Source organism: Medicago sativa, chromosome 8 (genome assembly GCF_051527215.1).
Source record: "Medicago sativa cultivar Bolivia chromosome 8, Bolivia_mono, whole genome shotgun sequence".
In the NCBI taxonomy this organism is placed as follows: Eukaryota; Viridiplantae; Streptophyta; class Magnoliopsida; order Fabales; family Fabaceae; genus Medicago; species Medicago sativa.
This window is the reverse complement of record NC_140756.1, coordinates 25,657,140-25,672,585: the sequence shown is the minus strand read 5'-3', so window position 1 is coordinate 25,672,585 and position 15,446 is coordinate 25,657,140. Positions and strand designations below refer to the sequence as shown.

The window sequence follows — 15,446 nt, the reverse complement described above, 5'->3', positions numbered from 1 at the left end:
TATATATAGGATCGTTTCCACAGGGAGTTACGTTAATCATAAGCATTTACACAATCGTTCACATTAAGGGTTTGGATATAAATTGTTTGTTTGTAACACTATATCCATATTTGACATTTAAGTAAAAACGAGAGGGGATCGAACTATTTCGCTTGCGGTATAAGATAACGAGCAAGCATAACAGCAGCAATCTCTCGATCGATTAACAGACTCTAGCTTTATAACCAATATTATTACAATCATTTCTACAATATCCTTCGTGTCCAAAGTGACATCGTTATTTCTAGGTTATCGTTTAAACATTCGTGTCCAAATTCCTTAAACGATAACAAAGTCGATCGGATGACTTAATCGACCGTGTCCAGCCTGATTAAGTATCCGAAAGCATTAAAAGCTTGATTAAAAGTAATTATCAAAGGTTTACAAACTTGTCAAGAATGATATAACATAAGATAGATTGTTATTCTAGGTCTAGATTCAAGGGTTTGTGTCCAAATCATCTTGAATCTCTTTGAAAGCATTAAAAGCAAGAATAACAACAATATTGAATCATTAAGCTAGAACCTTATATATTAAAAGATCAAAAGATTACATAATAGCTTGATAGTTACCTCAATACTACAAAGAAGGTTAGTTACATATAGACATGTAAACTAATGCAAGGAATGAAGGAAAGATGAAGATTCCATGCCAAGATCCTTGATGTCTCAATGAATCTAGGGTTGAATCTACTCCTTAATCACTTGCTTTGTGTTTCTCTCTATGAAATAGCTCTAACCTCTCTCTAGAAATGTGTCAAATGTTTTAATGGAATAGTGAATACCTAAAAGAGAGGTAAAAATGCTATTTAAATGGCCTGTGTTTTTGCACCTGCGCTAATAGCGCATCTCACGCTAATAGCGTGGTAAGGCGGCCTATAATTTGGCCAATGGGAGCCTGCCACGTTGTTCTTGCCCTGCTGCTACGCTCCAGCCACGCTAATAGCGTGGCTCTCTGGAGCATTTACGCTAATAGCGTGAAATACGCTAATAGCGTAGCTCTTCAAAAGAGCTCCAGATCCACGCCCCAGGTGCGCTAATGGCGTATCCCTCTGGCCTTGGGTATTTCTTCATCACGCCAATAGCGTAGGACACGCTAATGGCGTAGCTTCATGAACTTTGACATTTCTTGCTCCTTGCTTGTAATTTCCTGCACAAAAAGGGTAGACTAAGGCTCAAAAGCATAAATGACATATTAACACAATATTTGGAGTTTTCCATAGAGAATCTTGCAAAACAAGTCACTAAAACGACTAAACTCCTATGCGAAATATATCACTTTTAAACACTTATCAAACTCTCCCCAACTTGGCTTTTTGTTTGTCCTCAAACAAATTAATTGAAAAGGAAACTAACAAGGCTTTGGACAAGGTTTTCAACATGGTGTCAAACAATTCAAAACAAAAATAAACAAATGGTGATTCAAAAATGATTGCGTGGACAAGCATGAAGTCCTCCGCTACTCTAGGTTCAAACTAAGAATGCGAAAAATGTCCTAAGCACAAACTATACATCATAAACTTCAATACATAAACATAACTATCTATGAACCACACCTAACACACTTCTTTGAAAGTAAATGCAATATAATGATAACAATGAATGAGGTAATGAACACACATCCAACAATCATGCTAACATCCTATTTAAGTTAGGTGTCCATCCTAATATCGTCTCAAAAAGCATAAAAGCATGGATCAAAAGGTCTTGCAAGGGTTATAACTTGGCCGGGCTACAAAAGAAATGTCATATGTGGGGCAATTGATCAGAAAGCCTATCAAAGAGGAACATTTTTTTGTATCACAACTTGAAATCCATATACTTCCCTACCAAGAATTAAAACCTTTGGTGATTAACAATAAAACTTATAACCTTGACAACTTATTCTCTTTTTGATTTTTCACTTCCTTTTTCTTTTCTTTTCTTTTTTTTTCTTTTTTTTTTTTTTTCAAATGTACAATTTTTTTCTTTGATTCAACGTTGTCAGGTTATTTTACAACTTCACCAGAACTTAACATATAATGCCTCCTTTTTCTCCCCAACTTGAATACAACAAAAACTCTAATTGAATGTTCCCCTATCCTAAGGCAAGGGACAAAGTACAAAAAGGTTAAGGGTTCAACAAAGTAAAAATATCAAAGTCCTATAAGATTCAAGCATGAACTGGATTTTTTTGAAAAATTCCAGGCAAATTCAACAAGCATTGTGCTTATGAATATTGACAGTTCATGTTTGAGGACTTGATTCATTAGGCTCGGATTGGGGTATCAGATACTCGCTCTTCTCACAGGTAGGCTTTATGTGGTCAAGTTGGTTACTCTCAATTCAAAAAGTGCCTTGATCCTTTCCATGCTTTCAAACAATTCAAAATAATTATCAGATTTAACATAACTAAAACAAGTTAGACGGTGATTATTGGTCTCCAGCATATATACAACAGATTGAAGCTACCTCACATTTATGTTAAGTACTAAGTGGTTCAAAAATATTTATGTCTATGAAAAGAATTAAATGATATATATTTGTGCAAAGTACAAGTTTCAAATTCTTATTAAAAACCTAGAATAAAAGAAAACCAATACCTTGGCCTTACGCTTTATCACAAGTAATATCATTATCACTCACCTGCTTTTGCTCAAACATGGCTCCATGGAGCACTTTAAGATTTATTGTTCATGAGCAATTTTCTTTTGAGAGACACAAGCAAGATGTAACAAAAATTTCATCCAAAGCATAAGTTATTAAACTAAAAAGCTAAGTTATTAAACCAAATATAAAGTAACAAAGTAACAAAGTAACAAATCAAGCACTAAAAACCACAGTGCTTGAAGAGTACAAAATACAACCAAAATAAACAGATGTTCCAACATGAAATAAAAACATAGAGTTATAAAGCAAAAAGAAAAACATCACTAAAAACTCAAGTTCACTGATCATCCTCTCCAGCATCATCCATATCAAGATCCTGGTACACATCATCATCATCACCCACGACTCCAGCATCATCAGGTGTCGCCTCATCATCAACAGCATCAGCCACCCCCACATAAGGATTTGGCCTGCCCTCAGGCCAATGAACATAAGTCTGGTACTGCTCAGGAGTCATAACCGGGTACTCAGCATTTCCCGGATGCATGTGAGCATTGTAGAGGTCCTGGTGTATGCCCATGTTACTCCTCCAAATTGCTTCATTCTGGTCCATCAAGAAGCTGTTCTGGTCCCTCACGTACTGGTTATGCATCTGCTGCTCCAGCATAAAGGTCTGCAAACCTGAAAAGTCAAAAGAACCAGCAGCCTCAGATGGGCCACCTTCATCATCAGAGAAATGGTATTGAGCTGCCCTTTGCTCTGTTTTCTCCCAGGTGCGAATATGAGTGTCAGTAATGACCCCTTCAATATCTTCATCATAGGGTCCAGAAATAGGCACTCCATAAGCCTTCAGCAATCCCATAATCAAACCCGGGTAGAACAAAGCCACCTTCTTAGCACCAGTGGCTACTTTCAAAGCCACAGCCTTCATCTCATTAGCAATGATGCGAGCAATATCAACAGGCACTTCTTTCATAATGCACCAGATGAGTGGTAGAACGGCTTTTGGGGCATCGGAAGTATGGGCTCTTGGAAGGGCATTGTGGACAAGGAATTGGAAAATTAAGCGGGCAGTAGCTGTCATCTCCTTGGTAAGTGCATGCCTAATCTCTCCCTTGTCATTTTTGACAAATAGCCTACCCTTGTTCATTATATCACGCTCAATTTGCTGATATTTCCAATTTCCTTGAGCGTTTCTCTTAGCATAGGTACACAAGGTGGGCATTGTGGGGTCCTCAGATGGCTCAAGGTTTAAAGCATTTTCAAGGAAATCATTGATTGCATCCCTATCAAAAGGGATTTGCTTTCCTCGGACGTAAGAAGTCCAAGAGAAAGTCTCAGCAAAGGTAGCGGGTGAGGCATCAGGGACAGCATTACAATAAAACTCCCTGATTAGGTCGGTGTTAATCTCGGTTGCAGGCACGAGGAGTTTGGTCCATTTGCGACCAGTGAAAATGTGGAGCATATCAGAATGCTCACCACTAGGATGAATATCAAAAGTTTTCTCGTGCCAGGTTTTGTACTGCACCATTTTCTTAAACCTGGCAGAGTGGGCAGGGGTGGGGAAACGGTTTGGGATTGCAGGTGCAGCAGAGGAAGAGGCACCTTTGCCTCTAGGACGCTTAGTCCCGGTAGTTTTTTCAACATTTTTCGGTGCCATCTGCAACAAAACCAGGAAACACCAACATATTGCATAGAAAATATTAGCACAAAATACAATTGGTCATTTAAAAATATCAAAAATTTTGAAAATCTGGGCAAGTAAGAAGATCTACGCTATTAGCGCCTGCCACGCTAATAGCGAAATTTTTCTGGGAAACTTTCGCTATTAGCGTAGAATACGCTAATAGCGAAATTTTCTGGAAAAGTTGCGCTATTAGCGTAATTTTCGCTATTAGCGTAGCTCTTCGTACCTGCAATTTTCAAATTTTCAAAATCTTTGTTCCTGCAATTTCTCAGCACAATCCAGCATATTTCAACCCTAGGTTTCATCCTATGTCTCTAAAACACAATAGAATCATGAAAAGGAATCAAAATCACATCATTGGCATACAAATCATTCAAAACCCTTATTTTTCAAATTTACAAAATGGGTCAAAATCAAAAGATGAATGTTTGTTGCATGTGGGTTATGATTATTGTTCCTTTTCCAACTATTATCAATGAAGAACAATCTCTATTCACAAATCAAAACTCTAACCCTAACCTAACCATCTCTAATCATGTCAAAAACATGGATTTTTCAAATTTAAGAACAAAGATAGGAAGAGAAGATCAAACCTTGTTAATGCAGAGAGAAGCAACACAAATGCAAGAAGAAATGATGCAAAAATGGATGCTTGAACCAAAATGAAAAGTGGGTTTGATTTCTAGGGTTAGGGAATGGGAGAGAAGTTTTTATGTGTGGTTATGAGATAATGGACAAATGAAACCGTAAAAGGGGAAAAAGAGGGGTTGTGGGAAGTTAAGGGGAGTTAATCCCCTGGGCCCACAAAATTTTTTTCTCCCACGCCAAACTCACGCTTATAGCGTGGCTCTCTGGAGCTCTCACGCTAATAGCGCAAATTTCGCTATTGGCGTGAGGCTTCAGGATCAGTTTTTCAAAGTCTTTCATTTCTGCTGTAAATGTATATGTACTACTACTATATGCAATAACCATAAAAATACTTACAAAACTGGGTGTGCCTCCCAGCAAGAGCTTGTTTTACGTCCTTAGCTTGACGCATTTTGAAGAAATCATGGCTCGATTAGTGAAATTGTCGTCAAACACCGATCAATTTCACCACCGAAGTAGGGCTTAAGCCTTTGCCCATTAACAATCCAGTTGGCTTTGGTGACTGGGTCCTCAAGTTCCACAGCTCCGTATGGTTTGACCTCTTTAACCATGAAAGGTCCGGACCACTTAGACTTCAATTTGCCCGGAAACAACCTCAGTCTTGAATTGAAAAGTAATACCATTTGTCCCGGCATGAATTGTCTCAGAGTGATCTTCTTGTCATGATACTTCTTGGTCCTTTCTTTGTAGAGCTTTGAAGATTCATAAGCTTGATTTCTCAATTCTTCAAGCTCATGCATTTGAACTTTTCTTCTTTCACCGGCTTTCTCTTGATCGAAGTTTAGGAACTTCAATGCCCAAAAGGCTTTATGTTCGAGCTCGACCGGTAAATGACAAGATTTGCCATAAACCATTTGGAAAGGAGTGAGGCCTATAGGAGACTTGTATGCAGTCCTATATGCCCACAAAGCTTCATCAAGTTTAGCCGACCAATCCTTCCGAGATGTAGAGACCGTCTTCTCAAGTATGCGTTTGACCTCCCGGTTAGAAACTTCGGCTTGTCCATTCGTTTGCGGATGATACGGTGATGCTACTTTGTGCTTGACTCCATAATGATCTAGGGCCTTGGCAAGTTGTGCGTTGCAAAAGTGTGATCCTCCATCACTAATAAGCACTCTTGGTGTACCAAACCGGGTGAAAATATTCTTCTTTAGGAACTTCACCACCGTCTTGCTATCGGCTTTAGGCGATGCTACGGCTTCCACCCACTTTGACACATAATCAACAGCGACCAAGATGTACTCATTTGAATATGATGAAGGGAAAGGGCCAACAAAATCTATACCCCAACAATCGAACACTTCCACTTCAAGGATGAGTTGTAGAGGCATCTCATTTCTTTTTGACATTGATCCGGTTCTTTGGCATTCATCACAATGCTTGCAATGTAAGTTGGCATCTTTGAATAAAGTTGGCCAATAGAACCCGGATTGAAGTACCTTTGCGGCTGTTCTCTCCCCGTTGAAGTGACCTCCATAGGGCGAATTATGACATTGCCATAGGATCTTCTTTGCCTCTTCATCATCCACACACCTACGCAAGAGATTGTCCGCTCCAATTTTGAACAAATAGGGCTCATCCCACACAAAGTGGTTAGCATCATGGAGGAACTTCTTGCGTTGTTGCCATTCAAAATCTTCCGGAATGAACCCGGTTGCTTTGTAGTTCACCATGTCGGCAAACCACGGTCTCACATTGATTGCTAGCAACCGTTCATCTGGAAATTCTTCACGAACCTCCGGTTCATTCTTGGTTACCTCATTGTTTGTCAACCTTGAAAGGTGATCAGCTACAAGATTCTCCGTGCCTTTCTTATCCTTGATCTCTAAGTCAAACTCTTGAAGCAACAACATCCACCGGATGAGTCTAGGCTTTGAGTCGGACTTAGTAAGGAGATACTTGATAGCTGCATGGTCAGTATAAACAACAATTTTGGAACCTACAAAGTAAGAACGAAATTTCTCCATTGCATAAACTATTGCAAGTAACTCTTTTTCAGTTGTGGCATAATTGATTTGTGCCTCATTTAAAACCTTACTTGCATAGTGAATAGCATGAAAAATTTTATCCTTACGTTGACCCAAGACCGCACCAACAGCATAATCACTTGCATCACACATTAATTCAAAATTTAAATCCCAATTAGGAGCAATGATTATTGGTGCGGTGGTCAACTTTTCTTTTAAAGATTCAAATGCATCAAGACATTCATTATCAAAAACAAAAGACTTATCTTTGTTGAGCAAGTTGCTCATAGGCTTTGCAATCTTTGAGAAGTCTTTGATGAATCTCCGGTAGAAACCGGCATGACCAAGAAAACTCCGAACACCTTTGACATTCACCGGTGGTGGAAGCTTTCCTATGACATCGACCTTTGCTTGGTCTACCTCAATACCCTTAGCAGAAATCTTATGACCAAGGACAATACCCTCGGTAACCATGAAGTGACATTTCTCCCAATTGAGCACCAAGCTAGTTTCAATACACCGCTTCAGCACGGTATCCAAGCTATTCAAACACGTATCAAATGACGAACCGAAAACTGAGAAATCATCCATGAACACCTCCATGCATTTTCCAATAAGTTTGGAGAAGATTGCTTGAACACACCGTTGAAAAGTTGCGGGTGCATTACACAAGCCAAATGGCATTCTTCGATAAGCAAAAATACCAAAGGGGCAAGTGAAAGCCGTCTTCTCGTGATCATCTGGGTTCATGGCGATTTGATTGTAACCGGAGTAACCATCTAGGAAGCAATAAAAGGATTGACCGGAGAGTCTTTCAAGCATTTGGTCCATGAAGGGCAAGGGAAAGTGATCCTTCCTTGTTGCTTGATTGAGTCTTCTATAATCTATACACATCCTCCATCCGGTGACGGTTCTAGTTGGGATCAACTCATCTTTATCATTAGTGATCACCGTCATTCCTCCTTTCTTGGGAACTACTTGAACCGGGCTTACCCAAGCACTATCCGAGATAGGATAGATCATGCCGGCTTCAAGCAACTTCACTACTTCCTTTCGCACCACCTCTTTCATGTTTGGATTCAAGCGGCGTTGCGGTTGTGCTACCGGTTTAAAGTTTTCTTCCATCATGATCTTGTGCATACAATAAGATGGACTTATCCCTTTCAAGTCGGATAGCTTCCACCCTATTGCTTCCTTGTTGGCCTTGAGAACCTCTACCAACTTTGTTTCTTCATCGATGGACAAGGAGCTACTAATGATCACCGGTTTTGTACCATCTTTCTCAAGAAAAACAAATTTCAAATTAGATGGTAAAACTTTTAATTCTACCTTGGTGTCATCAACTTTGGCTTCTTCCTTGGATTCTTCTTTCAAATCTTCAAGTATGGCTTGATTAGGAAGAACCTCCTTCAAGGAATCTAGCTCCTTCAAACACTCTTCAATGGCACTTGCTTCGTCTTCATCAATAGCATTGAGTGCGTCCACCAAAGCACTCTCAAGGGGTGTTCTATTGTGCATTTGCTTCCGAGTAGTCAAGATGACTTCTTCGGTTGCATCCATTTTGAAACATGCACCCTTGTCTTTCGAGTACTTCAAAGCTTCTCGGATGTTGAAGGTAACCTCTTCATCATTTACCTTGACCTTCATGATATTATCATCAAGATCAATCATCATCCGAGCCGTTTGCATGAAATTCCTTCCCATTAAGATAGGCACATCCTCATCTTCTTCGACATCCATAACCACAAAATCAGCCGGAAAAATAAATTTGTCCACTTTTACAAGAACATCTTCGGCCATACCTAGTGGTTTTGCAAAGGATTTGTCGGCCAATTGCAACATCATCCTAGTCCGCTTTATACAAAGGTCACCAACTCTTTTGGCAACGGACAAAGGCATGAGATTGATGCTTGATCCAAGATCAAGTAGTGCTTTACCTACATGTGTTGCGCCAATAGCTACCGGTAGAGTGACTCTTCCCGGATCTTGCTCTTTCTTTGGCAATGTTCTTTGAATAATAGCACTACAATTGGCATCGATTTGGATCGTCTCTTCATCGTTGATTCTTCTTTTCTTGGAAAGGATATCTTTCATGAACTTTGCATAGACCGGCATTTGCTCCAAGGCTTCCGAGAATGGTATATCAATTTGCAACTTCTTGAAGAGTTCAAGAAACCTTGCGTATTGCCGCTCTTTGTCTTTCTTCGATGGAGCATGTGGGTATGGTAAGCGTTGAGCCACCTCTTGCTTCTCAACTACTTGTTTCTTCCCTTTATCTCTCCCCACATCTTTATTCTTCCTCTCCATCTCCTCTTGTAACTCTAGATCTCTTTTTTGATTTTTTTCTTTTTCAACTAATGCTTCTTTATTCTTTATATACACTTCCTCCTCTATCTCTACACTATCCTCCTCGAACTCCTCTTTATTGACAACCTCATCATCCTTTTCCTCAACAACAATATCATCACCTACCCCTATACCTACTACTCTCCCACTTCTTGTAGCTATAGCTTTTGACTGCTATGCCTTGTTGTGCTCCTTAGGATTTGGTTGAGTGTTAGCGGTGAAAGCTCCACCTTGCGGAGGACCTTGAGCCATTTGTTGAGCTAACTGACCAACTTGCGTTTCAAGGCCTTTGATGGACGCGTCGGTGTTTTTCTGGTTAGCCATGGACACTTGCATGAATTGTTTCAAGACCTCCTCGGTGCTTTGGGAATTATTTGGTTGTTGGGGGTTATTTGGTGGTGGATTTTGGTATTGATTATTGAATGGTTGTTGGTAAGGTTGTTGGTAGTAGTTTGATGGTGGATATTGATAGTTATTATTGTACGGTGTTCTCCAAGGTCTTTGTTGGTTCTGGTTGGCCGGATACCTTCCTTGGAAGTTGGAAGTACCCGGATTTTGTTGTGAGGTTCCGGCTTGTTGTGATTGGTTAGGCCTTTGTTGGTTTCCCACATAGTTGACCTCTTCCCCTTCAAAAGAACCGGGCTCGGGACAATAGCCGGTGGGATGATCCCCCGTACATAGTCCACAAGTATAGACTTGAGCGGTTCCTCCTTCTTGCTTGAGAGATTCAAGAATTTGTTTAGGCATAGCTTTCATCTCCTTTTGCATAGCTTCTAATTGTTGAGTGAGAAGCTTATTTTGAGCTAAGACCGCATCATTTGCTTCAAGCTCAAGAATACCGGCTTTCCTTTGATTAGGATTCCGATTGTGAGAAGATTTTCTTGTGTTGAGCGCCATTTGGTTAATGATTCTGACAGCTTCAGCTGGGTTTTTCAAAGCAATAGAACCTCCAGCACTTGCATCTAGCATCGTCTTGGACATGTCTTGAAGCCCTTGACGAAAAAGATATAGTTGCATTTGGCTATCAAAACCATGCTTTGGACAATTCCTTAGCAATGATTTATAGCGCTCCCAAGCTTCACAAAGAGTCTCACTTTGGCCTTGAGCAAAAGTTGTAATTGAAGTTTTAGCCTCAAGATGCCTATCCTCCGGAAAGAACCGTTCTTGAAATGCTTTCTCTAGCTCACCCCAATTTTCCATCAAAGAAGTTGGTTGATCAAGATACCACTCCTTAGCCTTCCCGATCAAAGAATGAGGGAACAATTGCACAAACACACCCTCTTCCTCATCTTCTTTCATACCAAGTGTACCGGCGGTAACATAGAAGTTGGTAAGATGTCTATATGGATCCTCATGATCCATACCGGTAAACTGGTTATGAGTTATCAAGTTTATCAACCCAGACTTAAGCTCAAAAGATTTGGCATTACGGTTGCCAAGATTAGCTAGCCTCCTCGGACTAACCCACATAGGTAGAGCATTCTCATCTTCATTAGCCATGACTACTTCTGGATCACTCCTCGGAGATGAATGTGCAGAAGAATGTGATGAAGAATCACCTAGTGATATAGTATGCACCGAACCTGACGGAGAAGGAATAAAAAGTAAAGATTCCGGCTGAGCCAGCCTGGCTAATCTCCTAGCTTCCTTTGCTTGCTTTCTAAGTAACCTAGCAGTTTTCTCAATTTCAGGATCAAATTGTAGGTCTTCCTTATCAACGGTACCTCGCATAAACAAAGTTCACCAAGACTATACCAGGTGGTTAGCATAAAAAATAATGAATGACATAAGTGTATAAGTATATGCATGAAAGAATTTTGTGCAAAATTGACTTAACATGACAAAATTGTTTCAATACTTATGATAAAAATTTCCGTTACTCCCCGGCAACGGCGCCATTTTGATGTAAGGTTTTTCCTACACGTCATATAACTATGTACACGTGAGTATATATAGGATCGTTTCCACAGGGAGTTACGTTAATCATAAGCATTTACACAATCGTTCACATTAAGGGTTTGGATATAAATTGTTTGTTTGTAACACTATATCCATATTTGACATTTAAGTAAAAACGAGAGGGGATCGAACTATTTCGCTTGCGGTATAAGATAACGAGCAAGCATAACAGCAGCAATCTCTCGATCGATTAACAGACTCTAGCTTTATAACCAATATTATTACAATCATTTCTACAATATCCTTCGTGTCCAAAGTGACATCGTTATTTCTAGGTTATCGTTTAAACATTCGTGTCCAAATTCCTTAAACGATAACAAAGTCGATCGGATGACTTAATCGACCGTGTCCAGCCTGATTAAGTATCCGAAAGCATTAAAAGCTTGATTAAAAGTAATTATCAAAGGTTTACAAACTTGTCAAGAATGATATAACATAAGATAGATTGTTATTCTAGGTCTAGATTCAAGGGTTTGTGTCCAAATCATCTTGAATCTCTTTGAAAGCATTAAAAGCAAGAATAACAACAATATTGAATCATTAAGCTAGAACCTTATATATTAAAAGATCAAAAGATTACATAATAGCTTGATAGTTACCTCAATACTACAAAGAAGGTTAGTTACATATAGACATGTAAACTAATGCAAGGAATGAAGGAAAGATGAAGATTCCATGCCAAGATCCTTGATGTCTCAATGAATCTAGGGTTGAATCTACTCCTTAATCACTTGCTTTGTGTTTCTCTCTATGAAATAGCTCTAACCTCTCTCTAGAAATGTGTCAAATGTTTTAATGGAATAGTGAATACCTAAAAGAGAGGTAAAAATGCTATTTAAATGGCCTGTGTTTTTGCACCTGCGCTAATAGCGCATCTCACGCTAATAGCGTGGTAAGGCGGCCTATAATTTGGCCAATGGGAGCCTGCCACGTTGTTCTTGCCCTGCTGCTACGCTCCAGCCACGCTAATAGCGTGGCTCTCTGGAGCATTTACGCTAATAGCGTGAAATACGCTAATAGCGTAGCTCTTCAAAAGAGCTCCAGATCCACGCCCCAGGTGCGCTAATGGCGTATCCCTCTGGCCTTGGGTATTTCTTCATCACGCCAATAGCGTAGGACACGCTAATGGCGTAGCTTCATGAACTTTGACATTTCTTGCTCCTTGCTTGTAATTTCCTGCACAAAAAGGGTAGACTAAGGCTCAAAAGCATAAATGACATATTAACACAATATTTGGAGTTTTCCATAGAGAATCTTGCAAAACAAGTCACTAAAACGACTAAACTCCTATGCGAAATATATCACTTTTAAACACTTATCAAATCTCCTAACGTAGAAGCTCAAGGATTCTTTGAATTGTTGAAGGCCGCACAATCTCCTTTATGGGATGGTTGTGATAGATATTCCGTGTTGTCAGCTTCTTTAACAGCATTAAATTTGAAAGCAGACTATGGTTTTTCCGAGGGTTGTTTTAATTCATTGATGCAATTTATGGGAAATGCATTGCCAGATAATAACCGCATGCCAAAAAAAATTTATCAAGCAAAGAAGACGGTTGCTGAACTAGGGTTGTCAAGTATGAAGATTGAATGTTGCCCGAAAGGATGTATGTTGTATTATAAGGAGAATGCTGCGCTCCAAAGTTGTAAAATCTGTGGAGAGGAGCGGTATAGGATTCTTTAGAAATGTTATCAAGTGGCATAGTTATGTTATTAATGGCTACAAGTTTGTGACAAAATCTCGAAATGAAGGGATGAGTACAACCAATTGCAATTTATGTGTTCGGGGAGGGCAATTAGATTCTTTAGAAAATGATTACTATGGTGTTTTGACTGACATTGTCGAATTAGAGTACACCGGTCACCCTACAAAGAAGGTGGTTTTGTTTCAATGTGATTGGTTTGATCCGAGCTCTCAAGGGACCAAGACGGATAACTATGGCAATGTTGAAATAAAAAAATCTAGGAAATATCAAAATTATGATCCTTTTATATTAGCCCAACAAGCAGATCAAGTTTACTTTACATCTTTTCCTGAAGGGCAACAAGGTTGGCTAGGTGTCATAAAAACCAAGGCCCGCAGTAACATTCAAACTGTGGAAAAAAAACAGCAAACAACAGATGCATATCAAGATGATGATGCTAATACACTACCTATAGTTGTTTCAAATGATGATTTTCAGCAATGTCTTGTTGACGTTAATGGTGTAGCCGAAGAAGTGCCAAACTCTTTGTTGAGGAGAAGTGCCAAACCCATTGTTGAGGATGATGATGATGATGATGAGGAGGAGGAGGAGGAGGAGGAGGAGGAGGAGGAGGAGGAGGAGGAGGAATATGAAGGGGAGGAGGAGGAAGATGAATATGAGAGGGAGGAAGATGAAGATATGTATGAAGATATAGATTCAAACTAAGTCATTGATCCAAGCAAGTGGGTTTCCTCAAAATCAAAGGATATTGCTGTAAGTTATTACTTCATGACCTTATTGAACTTGATGAATATTTAGTCTATTTTTAAAGTAGTTGAACTATGATATGGAGGTTCTGCACTGATGCTAATTGTTAAGAACTGATGCTATTTTTAATTGTTTTAATAGTTCTGCACTGAAATAATTGTTCACTGATGCTATTTTATGGAGGTTATGCACTGATGCTAATTGTTAAGCACGTATTAAGAAATAATATAAATGTACCTATGACGTAGATTGAGCACTACCATTTCAATTTTCTTTTTTTTTTCTTCCATACCAATCCTAACTCCACTTGATTATTTTTTTGACATAAAGAACTCCATATGAAACTATGTCCATATTTAAGAAGCAGATTGAGAAAAATAATGAATTGTCTTGATAGGACGATATATTAGAATGTTAGTTTGTTTGATGCTTCTGGAAAACTGATATAGGCAAGCAGTGAACACGTCATAAGTTTTTAGGACAACATACCGGGTAAAATCAACAACATTGTTTTTAGATAAGGTTTTAGGCGGTGGATTTTGTTTGTTTGTTTGTTGCTGTTATTCATCTGTTATTCACTCTGCTATTTTGCAGCTTGTTTTTCTGTCATGGGGTTTGCTGTTCTGCTTTTTCCCTCCCTCTCCTTTCTGTTGAGCGGCTGTTGGTGTGTTTAGTTTGGTGTTTTATGGCCTGTTCATAGGTGAGGCAGGGGTATGCTTGGTACTCGTAGGTATTCTACTACCTCAGCGATTGATGCCACCTTATTTTTGGTTTTTTGGGTTGTTGGTAGTTCCGTATATTTGCGGCTACAATTGTATTTTTCCCTTGTATCCGCGAGTTTTTTTGCTTCTTGCAATGGCTCGACGTGAATAAATTTCCTTGTGACTCTTTATGTATTTTTGAAAGTTTCCTTGTGTCTCTTTATGTATTTTGAGAGTTGAACAATGGTTGTAAACTTATTGAGAGTTTCCTTATGACTTTTATGGTGACAAATGTATGTGTTGGCTATGAAGACAATTTATGAAGTGGTTTTTGTTGTATATTTATAATTTCCAACAAGTTCAATATGGTTTAATATAGTAAATGCATATACAATATTAATATAATCAATTAATGAAATCTGGTTTGAAATGGAACATTAATCCGCTGATGCAAATTTCTGTTTGAATTAGTGAGGGAAATAAATTTCTCACTAAACTTGTAGTTTGTGAGGGAATTCAATTTCATCACAATTTATGCCTTCAAAATTTGAGAGGGAAAACCAATCCGTCACTAATTACTGACGGAAATATTGGTAAAAATTGATGGAATAGTCCCTCACTATTAGAGAGGGAACAAGAATTCCTCACTAATTACTGACGGATTTGTCCAAGGTTTAGCACATTTCTGGTTCATATTTAGTGACGGATTTATATGATTAGGGACGGATTGTATCCGTGTCAATTAGGGACGGAAACCAAAATCCCTCACAAAAATTTAGCAAGGCCAATATTCTTAAGGGATTACCGGTCGTCACTAAATCCCTCACTAAATTCGTTAGTGAGGGAATTATGGTAGTTTAGTGACGGATTTCTACCCTCTCTAAAATTGATTTTTCTAGTAGTGTCAACAGGGATCTCGCAAATGAGGCATGGTTCCAATTATTCCTGCAAGAAAAACTAGAAAACTTAGTGGCGCCGACATCAGACAACTATCCCATTTAGTTTGAACGTAACCGATGGTGAGACCAAACCGACCAAGATGCTCGTTCAAGTTTGAAA

The 15,446-nt window shown here is 39.1% G+C and overlaps 1 long non-coding RNA gene across 1 annotated transcript; it reads left to right on the top strand.

Moving 5' to 3' along the window:
• Positions 1 to 13,560: 13,560 nt before the first annotated feature.
• Positions 13,561 to 14,726, top strand: LOC146897904 (uncharacterized). The gene is made up of 2 exons (XR_015023600.1): positions 13,561 to 13,692; positions 14,281 to 14,726. It is a non-coding gene; the product is annotated as an uncharacterized LOC146897904 (long non-coding RNA).
• Positions 14,727 to 15,446: the final 720 nt, after the last annotated feature.